Source organism: Neomonachus schauinslandi, chromosome 4, assembly GCF_002201575.2.
Source record: "Neomonachus schauinslandi chromosome 4, ASM220157v2, whole genome shotgun sequence".
In the NCBI taxonomy this organism is placed as follows: domain Eukaryota; kingdom Metazoa; phylum Chordata; class Mammalia; order Carnivora; family Phocidae; genus Neomonachus; species Neomonachus schauinslandi.
In genome coordinates this window covers 50,370,585-50,388,814 of record NC_058406.1, presented here as the reverse complement: position 1 = coordinate 50,388,814, position 18,230 = coordinate 50,370,585, and positions in this window count along the sequence as shown.

Genomic DNA, 18,230 nt, shown 5'->3' with positions numbered 1-18,230 from the left:
TAACTAGGAGTGATCTGGGATATGACAGACTTGCTCCCACTTGATCCTCCCTACAAGCAGTGCTAAGAAGACCCAGCAGATGGGCCTGGCAGTTTGGAAAAACCATAATCTCCGGGACCCATAGAAATTTTTGGAAGGGAGCCAGCATTGCCACCCTGAGCTATGGACTGTCCTTGGGAGTCACAGATGCCATTGGGAGGGTGGAGATTGTTGTGATGTTGGCTTTGTGTAGAAAGCTCAAAACATAGAGGGTTTTGAGCCAATTACAGGTTCCCTAAGTCAGTGTATTTGGACTCTTACCATGCATCAGAATTATAATGGCGTTTTTACAAGAGCAATGCCAAGGCTCCATTCCTAGATATCCTCATTTTATTGGGGTGGGGCCCAGACATCAGCATTTTTTTGAAGCTTCCCAGATGAAGCCAACATGAGGTCAGGTTGAGAAACATGGCCCTAAATAAAAACAGAGAGACTTGGGGGAGTATTTCCTAGTCTCTGGAACGGGATCACCCTGTTCAAACTCCAGCTCTGCCACTCTATTAGCGCTCTGTGACCTTAGGAAAGGTAATTAACATCTCTGTACCTCAATTGTCTCATCTGTAAAGTTAAGATGAAAATAGTACCTGCGGGCGCCTGGGTGGCTCAGTCGTTAGGCGTCTGCCTTTGGCTCAGGTCATGATCCCAGGGTCCTGGGATCGAGCCCCGCATCGGGCTCCCTGCTCTGCGGGATGCCTGCTTCTCCCTCTCCCACTCCCCCCGCTTGTGTTCCTGCTCTCGCTGTGTCTCTCTCCATCAAATAAATAAATAAAATCTTAAAAAAAAAAAAATAGTACCTGTTTCGTAGGGTGGACATAAGGATTAAATGAGTTAAAATGAGCACTTAGGGGGCGCCTGGGTGGCTCAGTCGTTAAGCGTCTGCCTTCGGCTCAGGTCATGATCCCAGGGTCCTGGGATCGAGCCCCGCATCAGGCTCCCTGCTCCGCGGGAAGCCTGCTTCTCCCTCTCCCACTCCCCCTGCTTGTGTTCCCTCTCTCTCTGTGTATCTCTCTGTCAAATAAATAAATAAAATCTTTAAAAAATAAAAAAAAAATGAGCACTTAGTACCTGACACATGGTAAGGCTCACTAAATAGTAGCTATTTTCCTGATGTTTAGACTTATAATCTGAAAACTGTCACCTGAGGAAAGCATTTGCACATATATAAACTTAAAGAAACCCTATTTGTGTGTCTAAATTTTTTCAAATAAGGTTTAGAAAGAGTTGCCATGGTCAGAATTTCTTACGCAGACAGTCTAACCATACTTAGGATTTTGAATGTTGATCTTTTCCTGGACGTGGTAAGATACTGTCCGGTGTTGCTGGGCAATGGCAGCAAGCCGCAGCTCCCACTCAGGCCTGTGACCACAAGGGTGACAACCGACACACTTAAGCCATTCTGTATCCATGCAACCATTCTGTTTTTCACTCTGTGTACAGTATTCAATAAATTACATGAGGTATTTATTACTTTATTATAAAAGAGGCTTTGCGTTCGATGATTTCACCCACGCGTACAACCACTCTAAGTGTTCTGAGCACGTTTAACGTAGGCGAGGCTAAGCTATGATGCTTGGTAGGTTCGGTGTACTAAATGCATTTTCAGCTTATGATGGGTTTATCAGCATGTAACCCCATTATAAGCCGAGGAATATCTGTAATATACTTACAAACAAGGAACTTCCAAAAACCAATTTTATGAAAGGTTTTTGTTTTCCTATGAAAAAAGCACAGTGATATTTGTTTCTTTACTCACTCATCTATTTACTCACTCACTTAATCACTCATTCTCCCCCTTGATCTTTGGATGAGGCTTTGGACTGTGGAGCCCAGACTGCCTGGGTTTGAATCCAGGCTATGCCACTCATAGCTATATGACTTGAGCAAGCTATTTAACCTCTCTGCGCTTGTTTCCTTATCTGTGAAATGGGTGCATAAGAGTAGCTCCCTCTCATGTTATTGAGAGTCCTAAAGGAATTGGTTTGTATACAGTGCTGTTAGGAACTGAATGTGTCCACCCCAAATTCCTATGTTGAAGCACTAACCTCCCAATATGCTGCTGGTATTTGGAGGTGGGACCTTTGGGAGGTAGTTAGGTTTAGAAGAGGTCATGAGAATATAGCTCCCATGATAGCATTAGGGATTAGTGTTCTTATAAGAAGAAGAAGAGAGACCAGAGCTTCTTCCGTCTCCACATTGTGAGGACACGGTGGGCAGGCTGCAGTCCGCAAGCCAGGAAGAAGGCCCTCACTGGGGAGTGGAATTATCTAGTACCTTGATCTTGGACTTCTCAGCCTCCAGAACTTCCAGAAATAAAGGTCTGTTGTTTAAGCCACCCAGCCTATGGTGTTTTGCTATGGCTGCCCAAATTAACTAAAGACAAGGTGCTTAGAACAGTATCTGGCTGGCATATAGCAAATGTTTATTAAATATTAGTTATGATAAATATTTCTCTGCTCCTCAACATACATTACCCCAATTGCCCTACTACTACCTACCACTACCCTACTAGGACAACGACAATGACTCCTCCTCCTCCTCACACACACTCGCACACACAAACGTGAACTCTATGACGGCAGGGACCTTGTTCAACGCTGTATCCCCAGAGCCTAAAACTGTGTACAGAGCATGTGAGGCATTCAGAGAGTGCAGTTGTTGAATTCATTCACTGATTCATTCATTCTTCAAATGTTTGTTGAGTGTTTACTATTTGCTAGGCACTATGGTAGACTTTCTTATGTGTGGTATGTTGAAAAGAGACCAAGATTCTAAGACTGTTTTATGTTTTATGACCTGTGGCAAAAGACGTACCTCTCTGGGCCCTGGTTTCCTTACCTAACAGAACAAGGGATTGGCCGGGCGCCTGGGTGGCTCAGTTGGTTAAGCGACTGCCTTCGGCTCAGGTCATGATCCTGGAGTCCCTGGATCGAGTCCCGCATCGGGCTCCCTGCTCAGCAGGGAGCCTGCTTCTCCCTCTGACCCTCCCCCCCTCTCATGTGCTCTCTCTCTCTCATTCTCTCTGTCTCAAATAAATAAATAAAATCTTTAAAAAAAAAAAAAAAGAACAAGGGATTGGCCGCATGAGCTCTTCTATCCCTTCCACAGACACCATTTCCTAAGGATAGAGACTAACACTCTCCGGCCACAGGAAAGCAATCCAGTTCTTCAGTGAACTCTTTCTTGGCCTGCAAGGTTGGTGGCAAGGAGGTTGTTTGTTTAGCCAGTGATACTTGGTAGGCTCACACCCCAGAGGAATGTTTTCCTAGACCCCGACCAGTGAAAGCCTTGCTCTAACATGTCTGGGATTTATTTAACCTTTCAGAACTTTGAGTTTCTCTGGAGTTTGAGAAACGGTTGTTTTTCTTCAACATGGGCTGTATTAGAGTGGCTCCAAGCCTGGTAGGCAATGTCTTTATTTAATTATTTACCCAGAATATTATGTTTTGGAATGCCTTGGGAGTAAGCATTACCAATTGACAGAATGCTTAATGGGACCTGTCAAAACTGCTCCTCCATGAGGCTTCTTGGATAGGTTTAAAAAAAACCAAAACACATCCATCTGCCACGTGCTTCTTAGCCTCCCCAAGTTTCTTGCAAAGTTAATTTTGAGTTGGGTGGCACTGACCCTCACATATTTAATGATAAAATCAAGCATAAGTCCAGAAGACTAAAAAGAAATTTGGGGAAGAAGTCTTCTCCCCTCTTCACCTAGATACTGCCTTTTTCTTCAGATAAATAGTCTTGTGTCCCTGAGCCCCAAGATGTGATGTGATCCCAGGAATTGTATCTCTGCTACAGTCAGGGAACAGACTCACCCAGGATCTCACAGCAACATCTGGTTACAGTCCACACCAGGTAGTTCTCCCGGTCTCTGCTAGTCCCAGAGCTTCCACTAACTGTCTGTGGGACCTTGAGCAAGTTGTTTTTCCTCTCCGAGCCAAAGTCTTTTCTTCTAAAGTTGAGGAGGTTGATCCAATAGACTCTGAGGTCCCTTCCAATTGTAGCATTTTATGTGTCTGAGATTCAGCCTCACACTCTGACTCTCCTGGGAATCCCAGGAGACCAGATTCTGCCTGCTTAGATCTCCTTGGATTTGATCCTCTTCTGCCTTTGACCTGAAGCAGGTGTGGGCAGACATTTTTGGTAAAAGTCCAGATAGTAAATATTTTAGGCTTGTGGTCATATGCTCTTTGTTGCAACTACTGAATTCTGCCATTATAGCTGAAAGCAGCCATAAACAACACATAAAGGTTTGGGTGTCACTGTGTTCTAATACATCTTCATTTGAGGCTCCTGGCTGGCTCAGTTGGTAGAACATGCAACCATTGATCTCAGAGCTGTAAGTTCGAGCCCCATGATGAGTGTAGAGATTACTTAAAAATAAAATCTTAGGGGTGCCTGGGTGGCTCAGTCAGTTGAGCGTCCGACTCTTGGTTTCAGCTCAGGTCATGATCTCAGGGTTGTAAAATCGTGGGGCTCTATGCTCAGTGGGGAGTCTGCTTGAAGATTCCCTCCCTCAGCCCCTCCCCCTACTTGTGCACCCTCTCTATCTCTCCCTCTAAATAAATCTTTAAAAAAAATAAGTAAAATCTTAAAAAAACAAAAAATAAAACTAATACAACTTCATTTACAGAGACAGGTGACTGGTCCACAGGCAGTAGTTTGTGACCTGTCACCTAAAGTATTTTCAGAACATTCTTCCCTTTGCCCCGTATTTCCTCCTCAGCCCCCATACCTACAGGGACATCCTGATCAGCTCTGCTGAATACACCCTAGCATGATCAAGTAATTTCAAGATGGTGATTATTTGTCCCTTTTCCAATATGTAGCAGCCAAAATGTATTGGTTTGTTTTTGTTTATTTAGTCATTTATCCACTCATCGTTTCTTCCATCCATTCCACTCAACACACATTTACAAACCATCTACCATAGGATAGACAACCCCTTGAGTTCTAGGGATAAAGAAGAAATGCTGTCCACAGTCTGCAGGGAGCCCAGCTCAGTGCTGCCAGGGAGCCTGGGCACCTTTAAGGAGAGCTGTCTGAGGCCTCCCCAGTTTGCTGTCCTGTTTCCTTTTCTCCCTTTTCATATTTGCCCAGGGTCCTAAGGAACATCTGCATTCCAATTGTCTTGCCTTTATTCAATTTGTAAGTATGACTACCTCCTCTACCTTCCTCCCATCTCTCATAACTTGAGGAAGTATTTTCTCCTTACTTAAATGAGACTTGATCATATTTTTGTGTCTGTTTGAAGAGGACATTACACAAAACAGCAGAAGGGACTTCTCTTAGACCCTGAACAGGAATAAATTACCTTTGGGATAGCATTGCCAACAAGGAGAACACTTCATTCTTAGAATTTCTATATACTCTAGAATCCCAGCTGAACCATGGGAGAAAATGCCAAAAGAGCCAGGTTAGCTGAGTTACTCCTTTAGCAAGATTTCTCTGGCAGGGGAAAAAAAAGGAAAATCAATATTCCTTTGTCTAGCCTAGGAAAAGTGTTAAAGCTATTTAGGTCATTAAAGAACAATGGATTCAAATAAAAACCAATACCTCTCATCATTAGTAGTAAAGTTGCTGTTGAGTTTTATATCTCTCATCAAGAGGTACACATAAGTTTTCAGATATGGCAAACATGGAAAGTAAAGTGACCCCCAGATCTTGGACGCAGAGAATTGAATTTCTGATCTGAAATTATAATAAAAATTTTTAATAACATATTGTGTGTTTTTAAGAAGAAAATGATTCTTTGAAGAATAATGGATGATGGTGATAGTGATAGCCATGATAAGTTCACTCAGAAAATGAATTATGTGAGTGGGTGCACTGCCAATTCCAGTCAACTGGAATTCCACTTATTACATAATACATAATTGAGTAATTGAGTGTGTCCATCTCTTTCTCATTTTCCTTCCATCTTTCCTTTCTCAAATGTTTACTAAGCCAGCCATGATGTTTTAAGCATTGGGTTAGGTTCTGGAAATAAAAGGAGAGATAAGATGCCATCACCCTTCTGCTTAAATCCTTCAGTGGCTGACCCTTGCTATTAGGATAGTTTAGAGTACAATCTGTCCCCTGCCCATCTCTCCAGCTGCATCTCTCCCCACATCTCACACTCTTAGTGCTGCAGTCATCTGGGCCTTTCAGTTTCTCCCGCATGCCCCACGGCCCTCCTCCCTCAGAGCCTGTCTGTGTGGTATTTCCTATGCCCATCTTCTCTCCATCCAACCCTACCCCACAACCTGAGAATACACCTTGCCCTGTCTAGCTTCTAGCCAACCTTCATGCTGCAGATTAAATCTCTTCTTCAGGGAAGTCATCCCCGAGTCCATTGACTTGGTTTGATCTTGTTGTTTTAGGGCACTTATCACAATTCAATCAGCTATCTGTGTAGTTACTGTAATTACTTGTTTAATGCCTCTCTTCTGTTTTGAATTGTAAACTTTATGAGGGCAGGACTGGTTCACCACTGTCCCATGGATTTAAAACACCGTACTTAGCATGTAGTAGAGAAGCCCCTGAACTCTAGCATGGGGAATGGGGACTCGAAGTAGAGCTCAGGAAACCCTAAGGATCAACTTGCTCCAGTTTTACAATTTTGCCTCTTATTAGTCTTGTAAATAAAGAAGATGATGATAATTATTACATTTACACACACACACACACAGAGTTTTCTTTTTTAAAAAATAGATTTTATTTTTTAAAGAAGTTTTAGGTTCACAGCAAAATTGAGTGGAAAGCACAAAGTTCCCATATACCTACTATCCCCACACATGCACAGCCTCTCCCACCACAGTCGATGAACCTACAATGACATATCATTATCACCCAAGTCCATAGTTTACATGAGGATTCACTCATTGTGTTATGCATTCTATGGGTTTTAACACATGTATAATAGCATGTACCTACCATTGTAGTATACAGAATAGTTTCTAAATACAGAATAGTTTCTAAAAATTCTCATTGCTCCACCTATTTATCTCTCCCTCCCTACAAATCCCTGGCAACCACTGGTCTTTGTACTGTCTCCATAGTTCTGCCTTTTCTAGAATATCATATAGTTGGAATCACACAGTGTATAGCCTTTTCATATTGGCTTCCTTCATTTACTAATATGCCTTTACGTTTTTCCATGGCTTGATAAGTCATTTCTTCTTCTTCTTCTTCTTCTTCTTTTTTTTTAAGATTTTATTTATTTATTTGACAGAGAGAAACACAGCGAGAGAGGGAACACGAGCAGGGGGAGTGGGAGAGGGAGAAGCAGGCTTCCCGTGGAGCAGGGAGCCTGATGCGGGGCTCGATCCCAGGACCCTGGGATCATGACCTGAGCCGAAGGCAGATGCTTAATGACAGCCACCCAGGCGCCCAATAATAACTCATTTCTTCTTAGTTATGAATAATAATCCATTGTCTGGATGTACCACAGTTTATTTATCATTTATCCTATTGAAAGACATCTTGGTTGCTTCCAAGTTTTTGCAATTATGAATAAGGCTGTTTTAAACATCTGTGTATAGGTTTTTGTGTGAACATAAGTTTTCAACTCCTTTGGGTAAGGAGCATGATTTCTGGGTCATATGGTAAGAGTATGCTTAATTTTTAAAGAAGCTACCAAACTGTCTTCCAAAGTGACTGTATCATCTTGCATTTCTACCAGCAATGAATCAGAGCTCTGTCACTCCACATCCTTGCCAGCATTTGGTGTTGCCAGCATTCTGGGTTTGGGACATTCTAAGAGGTATATGGTGGTGTCTCATTGTTGTTTTAATTCTCACTTCCCTGACAACCTATGATGTGGAGCATCTTTTCATATGCTTATTTGCCTTCTGTATATCTTCTTTGGTGAGTGTCTGTTAAGGCCTTTGGCTCCTTTTTCAATCAGGTTGTTTTCTTATTGTTGACTTTTAAGAGTTCTTTGTATATTTTGGATAACAGTCCTTTATAATCAGAGTGTCTTTTGCAAATTTTCTCAGTCTATAGCTTGTCGCTTCTGAATCAGAAATCTTGAATTTTTCCTGATCATACTCTTACATTGTCTAGATTCTTACAACCCTCCCTGGTTTTTTCTGTTCTAGGCTAGGAAAAATTTCAGAGCCTCCCCTCCCCCTTACATGTTTTGTGGCCGAGTTAACTTTTTTTTTTTTTTAAGATTTTATTTATTTATTTGAGACAGAGAGAATGAGAGACAGAGAGCATGAGAGGGAGGAGGGTCAGAGGGAGAAGCAGACTCCCTGCCTAGCAGGGAGCCCGATGCGGGACTCGATCCCGGGACTCCAGGATCATGACCTGAGCCGAAGGCAGTCGCTTAACCAACTGAGCCACCCAGGCGCCCCGAGTTAACTTTTATAAGTTGTCAAGCCACAGGAAGTTTTATTTGTCTTTTACACCCAGAGGACCAAACTCTAGGCTGTTATTTTGTGCCAATAACATCTAAAGATAAGTTTCCAAAAATTCCTGAGACCATAATATTGTAAGCAGCTTGCCTGTAACAGATAGCATTTAAACTGAATTACAGCCTCACCTTAGCCTAAGCAATGAAATAAAACTATACAACAAAAATAAAGCCTATTAAAGGGACACCAGAGATCTCAGATATGCTCTCCCTCTAAAAATAGTAATTTAATTATTAGAAAAAGAGCTATTGAATTATTAGGATAGCATTGCTAACTCAAGATCTTTGCCACCCAGCCTGGGGCCAGTTTCTACTCAATATGTACAGAGGCAGTCCCGAGTTGTGATCAGGATACACATTTTGGAAGTGCAAACCTTCAAGTGCAAACATTTTTCCTGTGGTCTTTCTGGCCCCTGTCAGACTTAGTGGGTCTCATTTGTGGGCTGCAGGGGCACATACGTGTTTTGACTTACTTTAGATTGGCAGCCTTCCCCTACCCCTCTTTTTCCTTCCAAAGACTGGATTCTTCACCCAACTGCCTATATATCTTTATCACATGAACTGCTTTAAAGTAGAATATAGTAAAGTGAATATTTTCTCCGATGATAAGCTTTCTAAGTTTCTGCTTCCTTCTCTGTTAAATAGAAAACAGTAATAATTTCTACCTCAGGGTTGTTGTGAGGTTGAGTAAGATAATGCAGGCATTTAATGCTATTTCTGGCAAGTAGCAAGAGTTCCATAAATGTTGATGGTAATAATAATGACTAATGAATATAGGATCATGCATGCAGTTTATTTAGACTATGTACATTGATACCTGACTTTGGAAGAGCTTTATTTCAATGTTCCCAGTGTACTTGGAGCTGCAGTAGGCATATAGCTGCCAAGATGCAAATGACTTATGCAAGCTGGCACTGTGGCCCCATGGCTCCTGTCTTGAGCTTGTTTTCCTAGGTGAATCAAGTTTACAAAGGAGCGTCTCACCCAGACTGTCATAACACAGATGAAAAGAGTGTACTTTGGGGTCAGTGGAATCTAGTATTCACTTAGGACTGTCCTAGACAATCTGAGCTTATGGCTTTAGCATATATTTCTGAATGAGGAGGCTTTTTTTTTTTTAAAGATTTATTTATTTGACACAGAGAGAGAGACAGTGAGAGAGGGAACACAAGCAGGGGGAGTGGGAGAGGGAGAAGCCAAGCAGGGAGCCCTATGCAGGGCTCGATCCCAGGACCCTGGGATCATGACCTGAGCCAAAGGCAGATGCTTAACGACTGAGCCACCCAGGCGCCCCCTAAGGAGGCTTTCTTTTCCTCCCATAGTACTTTTTCTTGTTAACTTTTTTCTAATTACCATGGCAATAATACTTATTGTAGAGACCTTGGAAATTATAGAAAGAAAAAAGAGAGAGAAAATTAACCTCATCCAAATTCTTACTACCCAGAAATAAACACGGTTGAGACTTTGATCACTTCTTATGTGTGTGTGTTTTCATGTGGAAAGAGAGAGACAGAGACAGAGATACTGAAGGAAACTGAGATTTGTTTCCTCTTCAGTTACTTGACTCCACTAAAAGAGCCTGGACTCTATCATGTGTTAGAATGAGATTCCTTGATCTCAAGGAAAGATGGTGTTGGCTCCTGATGGAGAGGTAGTCCTGTGATCCAGTTTTGGCTGATTCAATGGAAAGGAAATTACAAGGAAGTTTTGGGGAAGGAAAGAAATAGGGGCATACTTTTTTTGTTGTTGTTGTTACCAAATGAGTTTTTTAAGGCTCCTGAGGTATTTCTTAGTAGGTAGCAGTTTCAAGACTCAGTACATCAGGATGTCTGGAAAAGGTTCATTATTTCTAAAAGGTCTGTGTTCACTTCACATGTATTTCTTCATAATCATTCATTTCTTTATTTATTTATTCACTCCATAAACATGCAGGGCATAATCTTTGTCCTCAAAAAGTTTAAATCCCCATGGGCAAGGCAGAATGAAGGCAGATCCAGCTTAAAGGTTCAATGCAAGGTTTGAGAGTATGGATGGAGAAGACAGAGGAGGTCAGAGCCATGGGGCAGGGTGCTGGTGAAGACAGTTGGGGCATTTGACCTGAAAATTGATTAGCAATTGAAAGCAAAGTGCACACTTCTCAGATTCTCACCATCATCAGGTGGCATCTCCCATTTTTAAAAACTTACTTTGTGCCAACTGTGTTAAGCACTGTCAGGTATCATCTCATTTAACCTCCTGATCTGTGAGGTAGGTACATGTGGGACATTTGAGGCTCAGCAGGTGTAAATGATCTATCCAAGGTCACACAGCAAGTGTAATGATCTGTCCAGTGTCACATGGTGAGGACGTGAATGTGCTAGGTCAGACCCCCGTCAACTTGTATCCAAAGCCTGTGCTCTAAAGGATCACAGTTCATAATGGCAGCTGGGTGTGGACTGGAAGGGAGGTGGGGGCCACATCATGGAGCTTCTTGAATTCCTCACTGAGGAATTGAGATTTGACTGTATAGGTAACCTGAGCACTGTGTCATTTTTTGAAGAAGAGAGCTTAAAATCTGTAGACTTCCAGCTCATATGCCCCAGCTGAGTGGCTTTCTTTTTCCTTTTCTTTCCTTTTTATTTTTTTTATTTTCCTCCTAAATTTTACACCTCTATTTTTTTGCCAGTTACCAAATGCGTTGAAGAAAAGGAGAAAGATTTGTAGCGGCACAGGGTAGGATAAAGGAGAAGGAGGGAGGAAGAAAACACTGATGCTAGAAGCAAAACTAAGAAAGATTAGAAAAATAAAATAACTGTGGCAAGAGGCAGCACAACACCCTAAGGAACTCCTAGAAGATGCACAGACCCCCGACTCCTATAGTGTTCATTCGCTTAGGCCCACATCCCCCAAACCTAGAGAGAGTCCAGGGGAACAATTGAGCCATCCATTTAGCATAACTTATTTTAACTCCTGGCTTGAAGCCAGGCTTGTAGCTCTGTACTCACAGTGTGTACTCACAGAGCAGTGAAACTGCTCTGCATCCGGGATAACAAAGCAACTGTTAATGGGAGTAATTAAGAGCCTTGGGGGTGATTTATACCTTTTGTTACTGTTCAAGTCGAAGTTACCAAAGACAACAATTATTAGTATCACAGGTGATCCTTAACCCAGGCAGGGAAGGCTGTGAAACCTAACTCCAGCTCTTACTTTCCCCAGGCCTAGAGTTCACAGAAAAAGAACTCTGCGAGATGTACAGTTGAGAGAATTGGGAGACAATGCCCCTCAGGTTGGCTCAGCTTGGGAAATATGAAAATCATTAGCCTCTTTAATGAAGATAAAATATTGACAAAACTCTGAGGGAGGAGAGGATGACAATACTCCAGTGCTGATTTTCCTGAGAAACACTTAACTTTATCGGCTAAATTTTAAAATAAAATCTTTAAAACCTATTTCTATTAGTATTGAAAAGGTGATTATGGGAAGCATCGTGTAAGTTGATTGAAATGGCTGGTTGCTGCTGTAGGTGAAGAGCAACCCAAGTCCTGAGCTTCATCTTTAAAAAGTCAAATGACACCAAGGACGGAAAGATTAGAGCATGTGGGGAAATCTGTTGCTCTGTATGGAAGAAGTCAGAGCACTGCAAGTTACCAGCCCTCCCTTGTTGTCAGCTCTAGGCCTACCCCTTACACACATGTGTTGCTCTGGCTTTCCTAGCAGCTGCCCAGCTGGCTACCGCTCTAGGCTCTTGTTGGTTGGGACAGCAGCTTCCAAGCCAACTGCCCACCAAAATGGGGGTCTGGTTCAGCTGGGACTGGCACATTGCCCCCAGACTCACTCTATTTTTTTAAAGATATTATTTACATACCATAACATTCACCATTTAAAGTGTACAATTCAATGGTTTTTAGTGTATTCACAAGGTTGTGCAACCATCATCACTATCTAAATCCAGAACAGTTTCATCAACCCAAAAAAGAAACCTTGTTTCTCTGGATTTAACTATTCTGGACATTTCATATAAATGGAATCATGTATTATATGGTGCTTTGTGTCTGGCTTCTTTCACTTACCATAATGATTCAAGGTTAATCCATGTTGTAGCATGCATCAGTCAGTAATTTATTCCTTGATATGGCTGAATAATATTCCATTGTATGGCTGTACCACATTTTGTTTATCCATTCATCAGTTGATGGACATTTGGGTTGTTTCCCCCTTTGATTATTCTGAGGGCTTGTTACAAGCAACCATGTACAAACTGTCGTGTGAACATATATTTTCATTTTTTTTTAAGTAATCTCTACACCCAGTATGGGGCTCAAACTCATGACCCCAAGATCAAGAGTTGCTTGCTCTACCAACTAAACCAGCCAGGTGCCCCTATTTTCAATTCTCTTTAGTATAAACCTAGGAGTGGCATTGCTAGGCCATATGGTAGCACTGTGCTTAATTTTTTGAGGAACAACCAAACTGTTTTCCACAATGAGTGCACCATTTTACAGTTCTGCTAGCAATGTATAAGGGTTCCAATTTCTACATATCTTCACCAATACTTGTTATTGTCTGTCTTTTTTATTAAAGCCATTATTATGGGCGTGAAGTGATATCTCATTGTGGTTTTGATTTACAATTCCCTGATAAGTAGTGTTAAGCATCTTTTCATGCACTTATTGGACATTTGCATATCTTCTTGGGAGCAATGTCTATTCAAATCCTTTCCCCTTTTTAAATTGGGTTGTTTGTCTTTTGATAGTTAAGTTGTAAGCATTCATTTTATATTCTGAATGCTAGACCCTTATCAGATACATGATTTGCAAATATTTTTTCCCATTCTATGAGTTGTCTTTTTGTTTACTTGATAGTGTTCTTTGACATATAAAAGTTTTTAATTTTGATGAAGTCCAATTTATTTTTCCTTTGGTTGCTTGTGCTTTTGGTGTTATACATTGCCTAGCTCAAGGTTACAAAGACTTACATTTATGTTTGCTTCTGAGAGTTTTATAATTTTTGCTCTTCCATTTTGGTCTTTGATCCATTTTGAGTTAATTTTTTTATATCATGTGAGATAAGGGTCCAAATTCATTCTTTTTCATGTGGATGTCTGTTTTTCCCAGCATCATTTGTTCGAAAGGCTGTTCTTTCTCCACTGAATTGTCTTGACACCCTTGTTGAATCAATTGACCATAGATGTATATATTTATTTCTGGACTTTTAATTCTATTCCATTCATTCATATGTCTACTTCTATGTCAGTACCACCTTGTTGTGATTACTGTAGGTTTGTAGTAGATTTTGAAATTAGGAAGTGTGAGTCTTTCTAATTTGTTCTTTTTGAAGATTATTTTTGGCTACTCTGAGTCTCTTGCATTTCCATATGAATTTTAGGATCATCTTGTCCATTTCTGCAAAAAAAAAAAAAGGCACTTGAAATTTTAATAAGGATTATATTGAATTCTAGATCAATTTGGGGTTTATTCTCATATTAACAGTACTAAGTCTTCCAGTTCATGGGATGTCTTGTTATTTATTTAGGCAGAAATTCTTTTATTTCTTCCAACAATATTTTGTAGTTCTGTGTTTAAGCCTTGCACTTCTTTTTTAAAAAATTTATTCCTATTTTATTACTTTTGATGCTACTGAAAATGGAATTGTTTTCTTATTTTTTTAAAGATTTTATTTATTCATCAGAGAGAGAGCAAGTGAACACGAGCAGGGGGCGGAGAGGCAGAGGGAGAAGCAGACTCCCCACTGAGCAGGGAGCCAGGTGTGGGACTCCATCCCAGGACCCGGAGATCATGACCTGAGCTGAAGTCAGACGCTTAACCAACTGAGCCACCCAGGCGCCCCTGTTTTCTTATTTTTATATTCAGATTGTTCATTACTAGTGTAAAGAAACAATTGAGATTTTTTGTTTTTTGTTTTGTGGAGGTAGACACTGGTGCCTAAACAATTGAGTTTAGTATATTGCTGAAGCAATCTTGCTGAACTTGTTTATTAGCTCTGATAAGTTTTGTGTGTTGGGGGGGGTGGATTCCTTAGGATTTTTCTGGGTGCAAGATCATGTTATCTGCAAATAGAAGATAGTTTTGCTTCTTTCTTTCCACTCTGGATGCCTTTTATTTCATTTTCTTGCCTAATTGCCTTGGCTAGAACCTCTAGTACAATGTTGAATAGAAGTCATGAGAGTACACATCCTTGTTTTGTTTCTCATCTTGGGGGAAGGCTTTCAGACTTTCACCAATATGTTTGATGTTAGCTGTAAAGTTTTTGTAGATGCCCTTTATCAGGTAAGGAAGTTCCCTTACATTGCCTGTTTGCTTAGTATTTTTACCATGAAAAGGTGTTAAATTTTGTCAAATGCTTTTTCCTCATTTATTGAGATGATCGTATGGTTACCAGACTCATTGTTGTATAACAAAGTGTATAGGAAAAAAAAATAAGAATGGTCTTCTAAAACAAAACAAACAGAAAAACCTTTTCTTGGTGACATGTCTTTTCTTAGAAGATATAGCATATTATCAAGTATAATAACAGCAATAATAATACAGATATGGTTTGAAGTGTCTTCTTTAAATGCACTTTCTTTTCTAATCCTCAAACACTCGTGCATGGTGAACAAATAATGGCACCATTAACTCTATTTTATATATTACACATCTAGGGTTCTTTTGACCTTATGTCTATAACTGTTCTCCAGAGGTAAGATCTAGTCTATTCAGAAAGCACTCATATATACTTTTTATTTGTTGTTTTATTTTTAAAAGCCTTTGGGTTTTATTTTCATTTCAGAAGTAATTAATATTTTCTTTTTTTTTTTCTTTTTTTTTTTTGTTTCTGTTTTAAGAATATAGGCTTGGGGCGCCTGGGTGGCTCAGTTGTTAAGTATCTGCCTTTGGCTCAGATCACGATCCTAGGGTGCTGGGATCAAGCCCTGCACTGGGCTCCTAGCTCAGCGGGGAGCCTGCTCTCCCTCTCCCACTCCCCCTGCTTGTGTTCCTTCTCTCACTTCGTCTCTCTCTGTCAAATAAATAAATAAAATATTTAAAAAAAAAAAGAATATAGGCTAAACCAGGAGAGCCTGGGTGGCTCAGTCCGTTGAGCAGCAGACTCTTGATTTCAGCTTAGGTCTTGATCTCAGTGTTGTGAGCTCAACCCTATGTTGAGCTCTGTGCCCAGCGTGGAGCCTACTTAAAAAAAATAGACCAAATCAAAGAGAACAGTCTTCCTTAATTCCACCATTCAGATAAATGATCTTTACGATTTGGGTGTATAACCAAAATTTCTATTTCCTATATTCATGTGTGACTATGTGTTTACATATGTGTAGAGAGGGTATTTATGTAAATAAGATTATATTGTTCTTGTTTTGTAATCTGATTTTCCCCCTTTCTATCAAGCAGTATAATTATCTTTCTATGTCTTCAAATATTCCTCTGTTGTCATTTTTAATGTGCTATGCAGTACTCCATAATATTAATGTATAATAGTTTAACCATTCTCCGGACGTTGGACATTTTAGATTATTTTCTTTTTTTCTATTATAAAGAACTCTACAACACTCCTATATAAATTTTTACAGCATTCTGCATTTTTGTGTTCATCCTGGATTCTTAGGCAAATTCTTGGAAAAAGAATTATTGGATTCAAGGGTAAGAAAATTGTTTAAGTTCTTGGTGCATGTCACCAAATTACTACTAAAGGATTATAAGAATTTATACTTCCACTAGCAGTACCTAACTTCCTGCATTCATACCAACCCTGGGTATTATAATTTTCTTTAATCTTTACCAATCTGTTAGATAAAATATGATTACCTAGCTTTTCATCTGCGTTCCTTTGACTCTTAGGAAGTTGAGCTTTTTAATACCTACTTGAAAATTTCTTTTTTTGTTTATACTTCTTGTATTAGTATTGTTTCATTTTTCATGATTTTTATGTGTCCTATTAATAATCCTGAATTTGAGATTAAGGAGTTCTCTCGTGGCTAGTAACATCAGAATTGCCTTTTTCAGTTTCCTTTTCTCACAATTATTGGAACTAGGAAATACAGAAAAATATAAAGAAAATAAGAAAAATCACCCAACCTCATCACTCTGAGGTCCCTAGTCCTCCAAAAATGAGAACTATCATTTCCTCAGTCAGAGAGTACTAGAATTTTGAGATTTTTGATACATATTGCCAAATTTATCTTCAGAAAGATTGTGCCATTTTGTGGACCATTGGCAGTTTAGAGAATATAGAAATAAATAGTGATTTGGTGGAGATAAGGAGCCTAGTTTTAGAGATGGTAAGTTTTGAGCCCATTTCAAGAGATCATACTTCATTGGAGGTAGGAAAAAAGGTCTGGGTGGCAAACAGGGTCATTTCAAGACCTTAATAGACCTTAGACATTCTTACTTTTGAAGGCTCCACCCACCTCATACCAAACACATTACAATGCACTCACATCCACAATCATACAATTTTTTTCCACCATACAAAATTTGGAAGGACTTTTATAATATTAAGTTTGCTAAAAATAATTTTCTTTGTGATTTAAACTTATATATAAAAATGATACAATCGTTGACTTATTACACTGAACCAATTGACATAATATTACAGTTTGTAAACATTTAATTAAACATGTATTAATTTTTATTGATCTCTTGCATACTTTGCCCACTTTTCCCCAATAATAATAATTTTATAAAACTATAATTTGAGGGCTTCTGGGTGGCTCAGTTGGTTTAGTGTCTGCCTTTGGCTCAGGTTATGTTCCCGGGGTCCTGGGATTGAGCCCCACATCGGGCTCCCTGCTCAGCGAGGAGTCTGCTTCTCTCTCTCCCTCTGTCCCTCCTCCCACTCATGTGCTCTTTCTCTCTCTCTGTCAAATAAATAAATAAAATATTTTTTTAAAAAAGAAAGCTATAGTTTCTAAGCACTGACCATAGTGCCTAATGGATAGCCTACTATCAAGGTAGAGCTGGTGGTCATTTGCATATGGGTGGCTATGAGGTGAGCAGATTCCAAGGTAATCATAAACTTCAAGATAGGCTAGTACATTTGTAAAGGGTCCTAATCCTAGAATTTAACTGCCAGGGTTCAAAAATTCCAACACCAATATTTCTTTTTTTTAAAAGATTTTATTTATTTATTTGACAGAGAGAGAGAGACAGCGAGAGCAGGAACACAAGCAGCGGGAGTGGGAGAGGGAGAAGCAGGCTTCCCGCCGAGCAGGGAGCCTGATGTAGGACTCGATCCCAGGACCCTGGGATCATGACCTGAGCCGAAGGCAGACGCTTAACGACTGAGCCACCCAGGCGCCCAACAACACCAATATTTCTTAATAATGTGACTTTGTTATCAGTTACTTAACCTCTCTGAAGTCTTAGTTTCCTTTGCTGATAGTAAATACCTACCATAGGTGGTCACAAGTTTGAATGAGGTACTCTGCTTGGATCCAAGTTGGGCACATAGTAGTTGCTCAGTGTGTTAAATGATATTTGTGTTAGATCTCCTTGGGCAATGAGGTTGGGATAGAAGGATGCAGAAGTGTCACAGGAGTGGTTCAACAGGTTTGATAAAAATCAAGAAGCAGGGCAGGAGAATTCTTTGAAAACTTGTAAGGAAAAAATTGGTTAGTGTCTGACAGCCCAGAGAAGAGTATTGCTAGCTCCAAATAGCTACCACTCTGTGCATGGGAAGAACTGGACTGGCACCGGGACAAAGAGCACATTACAAACTTGCCTTGTTGCTATTAAATCTCTGGGAGCGGGAGCACATCATTTTGTACCCTGAGAGAGCAGCTCGGGGTAAAGAAGGTGGTCCCTGC